The sequence below is a fragment of the Triticum aestivum genome, chromosome 5A (genome assembly GCF_018294505.1).
Source record: "Triticum aestivum cultivar Chinese Spring chromosome 5A, IWGSC CS RefSeq v2.1, whole genome shotgun sequence".
NCBI lineage: Eukaryota > Viridiplantae > Streptophyta > Magnoliopsida > Poales > Poaceae > Triticum > Triticum aestivum.
The window spans coordinates 125,208,936-125,214,935 of record NC_057806.1 but is presented as its reverse complement, the minus strand read 5'-3'; positions in this window follow the sequence as shown (position 1 = coordinate 125,214,935).

Sequence of the window (6,000 nt, the reverse complement as noted above, 5' to 3'; positions counted from 1 at the left end):
GCGTTGACCTCGCTCAGCGCCGATGGCCAGATCCGGCCCAGTGCACCCCAGCCCATCACCTCCGATGGCCCAAGGCCCAGGGTGAGCAGCCCCTGGCCTTTTCCCTCTGTTCGTTGGGACAGCCTTCAGATTCGGCCGAATGTATTTTTCCCTTGTCTGCGATTTTAGCAATTAAACCTGAGACTGCAGTTTTGCAGGAAAATCCTTGCACTTCATGCATATAATAACTTCACAACCGTGCATCGGTTTAAAACAAACCTTATATGAAAGTTGCTTAGAATTTTGTCTAGTTTAATAATATGCCACTTTCATCCATGTTTAAAATGTTGTTTGCGTAAATTTGCTTAAATGCCATGCTAAAATGCTTTATTTCATAACTAAATAACCGTAGCTCCAAACTTAACAAACTTTATATGTAAATGGGGTGGTAAAATGCCTAGTTTAACATGGTGACCTTACTTTGCATGTTTAGTAACTCTAAATTTATGTTTAGGGCAGAACAGTACCAAAGCTAAAATATGCATATGGGGATTTACCGGAATTGTTGTTCGTTGTTTCCGGCCTCATTTAAACATGCCTAGATAGGTAGTTTTCATTTGCTTCACCCCTTGCCATGTTAATCAACATTTAATATTGTTGGGTACATAATCGAGATCGAACTAAATAACTTGTAGTGGTGTTTCGTCAATATGCAACGGAGTTGCATATTGAGCTCCACTTAACTTGTAGTGTTGTTTGTGCACTTTGCCATGCCATGCTTCATTAAACCGGACATGCATCATACTTGATTGTGCATCATGCCATGATTATGTGATGGTTGTTTACCATGTTGTTTGCTTCTTTTCGGTGTTGCTTCTTCGGGTTAGTTCCGTTCACGTCGTGTTGTGAGGATTCGTTCGACTACGTCCGTTTTTCTTCTTCATGGACTCGCTCTTCTTCCTTGCGGGATTTCAGGCAAGATGACCATACCCTCGAAATCACTTCTATCTTTGCTTGCTAGTTGCTCGCTCTTTTGCTATGCCTATGCTGCGATTCCTACCACTTGCTTTTCCATGACTCCTAGCAAACCGTTGTTTGGCTATGCTACCGCTTTGCTCAGCCCCTCTTATAGCATTGTTAGTTGCAGGTGAAGATTGGAGCTTTTTCCTTGTTTGGAACATGGATATTTTGTTGGGATATCACAATATATCTTATTTAATTAATGCATCTATATACTCGGTAAAGGGTGGAAGGCTCGGCCTTATGCCTGGTGTTTTCTTCCACTCTTGCTGCCCTAGTTTCCATCATATCGGTGTTATGTTCCCGGATTTTGCGTTCCTTACATGGTTGGGTTATAATGGGAACCCCTTGACAGTTTGCTTTGAATAAAACTCCTCCAGCAAGGCCCAACCTTGGTTTTACCATTCGCCACCTAGCCTATTTTTCCCTTGGGTTAGGCCAGCCCAAGGGTCATCTTTATTTTAACCCCCCAGGGCCAGTGCTTGTCTAAGTGTTGGTCCAAACTAGAGCCCCTTGCAGCGCCACCTCGGGGAAACTCGAGGGCTGGTTTTAGTTGTACGGATTACTTATCCGGTGTGCCCTGAGAACGAGATATGTGCAGCTCCTATCGGGATGTCGGCGCATCAGGTGGTCTTGCTGGACTTTTTTTACCATTGTCGAGGATGTCTTGTAACCGGGATGCCGAGTCTGATCGGATTGTCTTGGGAGAAGGAATATCCTTCATTGACCATGAGAGCTTGTGATGGGCTAAGTTGGGACACCCCTGCAGGGATTTGAACTTTCGAAAGCCGTGCCCGCGGTTATGGGCAGATGGGAATTTGTTAATGTCCGCTTGTAGAAAACCTGAAGCTTAACTTAATTAAAATGCATCAACCGCGTGTGTAACCATGATGGTCTCTTTCCGGCGGTGTCCGGGAAGTGAACATGGTGTTGGAGTTATGCTTGACGTAGGTTGTTCTAGGATCACTTCTTGATCATAGTTTCTCGAACGTGCCTTGCCTTCTCTTCTCGCTCTCATTTGCATATGTTAGCCACCATATAAGCTAGTCGCTTGCTGCAGCTCCACCTCATACCTTTGCCTTACCTATAAGCTTAAATAGTCTTGATCGCGAGGGTGCGAGATTGCTGAGTCCCCGTGACTCACAAATACTTCCAAAACCAGTTTGTAGGTGCCGATGATGTCGTGCGGGTGACGCAACCAAGCTCAAGGAGGAGCTCGATGAAGATCTTGTCCTTTGTGTTGTTTTGGTCCAGTTGATCAGTAGTGGAGCCCAGTTGGGGTCGATCGGGGATCTGTGTAGCATTTGGGGTAGTCTTCTTTTATTTTGGTTCCGTAGTCGGACCTTGAGTGTATGTGGATGATGTATTGCTTTATTCTTGTAATTGTGTGAAGTGGCGAGTGTAAGCCAACTATGTATCATTTTCCCTTAATGTATTACATGGGTTGTTGTGAAGATTACCTCACTTGCGACATTTCTTTCAATGCGGTTATGCCTCTAAGTCGTGCTTCAACACGTAGGAGATATAGCCGCATCGAGGGCGTTACAAGTTGCTCATTTCAATTTCTTGTCAACCGATGTGCTTCTCTTCAAGTGGATCCGATCATTTCAACATCCGCAAGATCCAATCTCAGTTTTTCATCAACGTTGTTTGTTTCATCCGTCTCCAAGTTGCCTTCGTTTTTCCCGCCCACCCACCCTTTTTCATCAAGGTATCCGATGTCTTAATAAAGTATCCTTTTATTCTTGTGAAGTCTCTCCATCCTTTTCCGTCAATATTCTTATCCGGTGATTCTCATGAAGATCCTAACGGAACCTCAAGTTCATCATTCTCCATTCTTTTCTTCTCCAGTGGAACCAATTCAAGGTTTGTTGATCATATCCTTTCCTCGTTTCAAATACCTTCTCATGCCGGTGCTCATCATATTCATTCATTTCTCGCTATTCAATTATTCCGGAGTGCTGAAGATATCTTGGAAGGCTCGTCTTTTCCTTCAAGATCCGTTCAAACCTATTCCGAGGTTGTTATCTCATTCAAGCCATTTTAATTCAACCGGTGCAATCTCTCTCTTTAAATCATTTCAACGGTGTTTTCTTTTCAGTGGGCCCTAACCCACAGGTATTTTCCCAGGATCTTACCTGACTCTTCTTATTTTCCCGGAGCTATCCTCAAATTTCATTTCGAAGTTTGACGTAAGTATGAATTGTCATCATTCTAATGCCTTTATCCATTTGTCAAATTCTTATCACCGTTGGGTCTACTTTTAAATTCGTTATTCCGGAGTATCTCAACAATTCATGATGGTGTTTCTCTTTGTCATTCTCTGCATTTGAAGACCGAAGAAGAGTTTTACCTCCATATATTATCCGTTCTCTTAGAGATTCATGGTTCTAGTTCGAGACCATCCTCTCATAATTGTTTTTGAATATGAGATTTCTTTTCACCTATCCGGAGCAATTCAGGAGTCTTTTCAGTTTGATTCTCTAGAGGCCATCATATCAGAATTATTCATTCCAGCTTTCAGCTCTCATACTCTAAATCATACCGGTGCTTAAATCAAGGATTCTCTAATCAGCTCGTAATCTCTTCGTTCTCATGGATCTAAATCCCCTCAAGTATCTTCATTCGTTTTCCCAATTCTTCCCGGTGATTCTTTATCTTCTCTTTGTTCATTTTCATTTCTTACGGTGGTTCGTTCAAGAGTTCTCTTCTTTGGCGATCATATCAATTCAATCGTTGTTTCAATCCTACCGGTGTTTCGTTGAAGACCCTATCAAGTTATCGATATCTCTCTTAATCCTTTTCAACGAGAATAAGTAGTATGCCAAATCCGTTGCTTGTCATCAATTTAAATTGATGAAGGATAAGCATAATGTAATTCTTATTCTTGTTTCATCCAAGCGATTAATTCCCTATTCCGGAGGTTCATAAAAATTCTCGTTTTCATTTGTTTCATCTTTCTTTTCCGGAGTTCCAAGCTTTTCCACATTATATCATCGTGAAGATTCATCTAAATCATCGCAAGGCTTCACCTTGTGTTTTCAACTTCTCTTTCCTTCCGTTTGATCATCCTTTTGTTACCGGAGTTCTTCATGGAGGTTCTACATAATGGTCCATCAAGGACTTAATTTCTTCTCGAAGTGTTCATTGAGATCCTTTTTAGAGGAGCTCAAGCATTCTTCATCTCGCATTCCGAAGTGCAGTTTGTTCTATCTTATCTTTTGAGGTGGTGTTATGTCATTCTTGACAATTTCCCTTCATGTTTCATGATTCACTAGTTTTCAAAGAGTGACATATTTAAATCCATCAATCTCGTCATTTGAGTTATCTTGGGTTATATTTCACCTAAAGCCTTCCCTAAGGATTGTTGCTATTATGGTGCTTATAAATGCCCCAAGTTCTTTTATCCTCCCGGTGAAATAGTTTCTCGTCTCCTTGTTCTTATCAATCCAATCTTTTGTTTTTCCTTCAGTGGCAGAATTTCACCTCATAAATTTTGAGATGTTTCTCCATAAGCCCACTACAACCTTGTTCTTTTGTTGTTGTTAATTCAACTACTCAATTCTAGCAATTGTCGTTAGCATGCTCTCCCAAGATGTTTTCTACTTCGTGCATTCCATTCCATTCTCTCTTTTCTTCCGGAGGCTTTTGTGATGTTGCTCTCTTCTACCCTTCTTCTTGTTCTTGTCAGGATCTTGTTCTTTTCTTGCTTATCCATTTAAACGGAGTGTGGTGCCCTTCTGCTCAAGTTCTTTTCATCTTATCAAGTCTTGCATCCCTTCTCATCCAGAGTGCTGCCCAAAGTTTTCTTCCTTGTTTCCTCTGTACTAACGGAGTGTTTCCAACTTTGTTCTTCTCCGTTGCTTTCTTTCTTCCAATTTGCTCAACCTTGCAAGGTTCTTTGGTTTCACTCATTTGTCAAAGAAGCAACTTAGCTTTACCTCTTCTCTTTCTCTTCCGTTGTCCCTCCGGTGCCATTCTAGATCTTGGGACGAGATCCTCTCGTAGTGGTGGAGTGTTGTAACGCCCCGAGACCGATGTGCCAGGTGTCTTCCAGTTATTCGCTGTTGTTGCCTTGTCATTTTCTTGCGTGTTGCATCTTGCCATGTCATCATGTGCATTGCATCATCATTTTTTCGAAACTTGCATCCGTCCCGGCCTCCTCGTTCTCTCCGTTGTTCGTTCTGAGCCCAGACACACTTGCACGCGCCCGTGGCATGTCCGAGATATTATTTTGTAAGTGGCCGGAAAATGTTCTCGGAATGGGTTGGAAGTTGGCGTGCGGTGTTATTTTGTTGTCACTAGACCGCCTGCCAAGTTTCATCGCATTCGGAGTCAGTTTGATGCCCCAACGGATAATTATAGCGACATTATAGTCGGTCAAAACGTCGGACGTTTTCGGTCTCCGGAAATAGTTGTCGGGCTGCACTCCTCTCCTCTCATCTCAGCCCACTACCGCACACTGCCAGGCCCTACCTAACCTCTCTCGTCAGCCCGTGATCCTCCTCGCGCGCGCGCCCGAAAGCTGTCCCGAACCCGGCCCGGACAGTTGTCACCGTTGGGTCCGGATCATCCCCAAACGTCTACCAAACATCTCCGTTTTCTTGTTTGGCTCCCTATCTATTTTTTATTCTCGACCGTCTGATTTAATCGGAGGGTCCAAATGTAACCCTTCTTTTCTTTATATATAGACCCACTTGTCTAATCCCTAAAATCTAGGGCATTTGTCCCTTACCCCGCCGCCGCCACATCTTCATCGGGATCCATCCTGAGCCAACCCGCGCCTCCTTCCTCCCTCGTTTTCAGCAGCCTCTCGACCTTAGATCCATCCTGCCACCTCCTTGTCTCAGCTCAGGATCCGCCTCATCAACCGCGCACAGTCCACGGCCTCCACCGCGCCTTTGCCCATCGCGCGAGCCGACCAGAGCCTCCGCTGCTCGACAATGAGGGGATCGCCAGCAGCTCGTTCCACCGACGGCCAACCAACGGCACCGCCAGGAC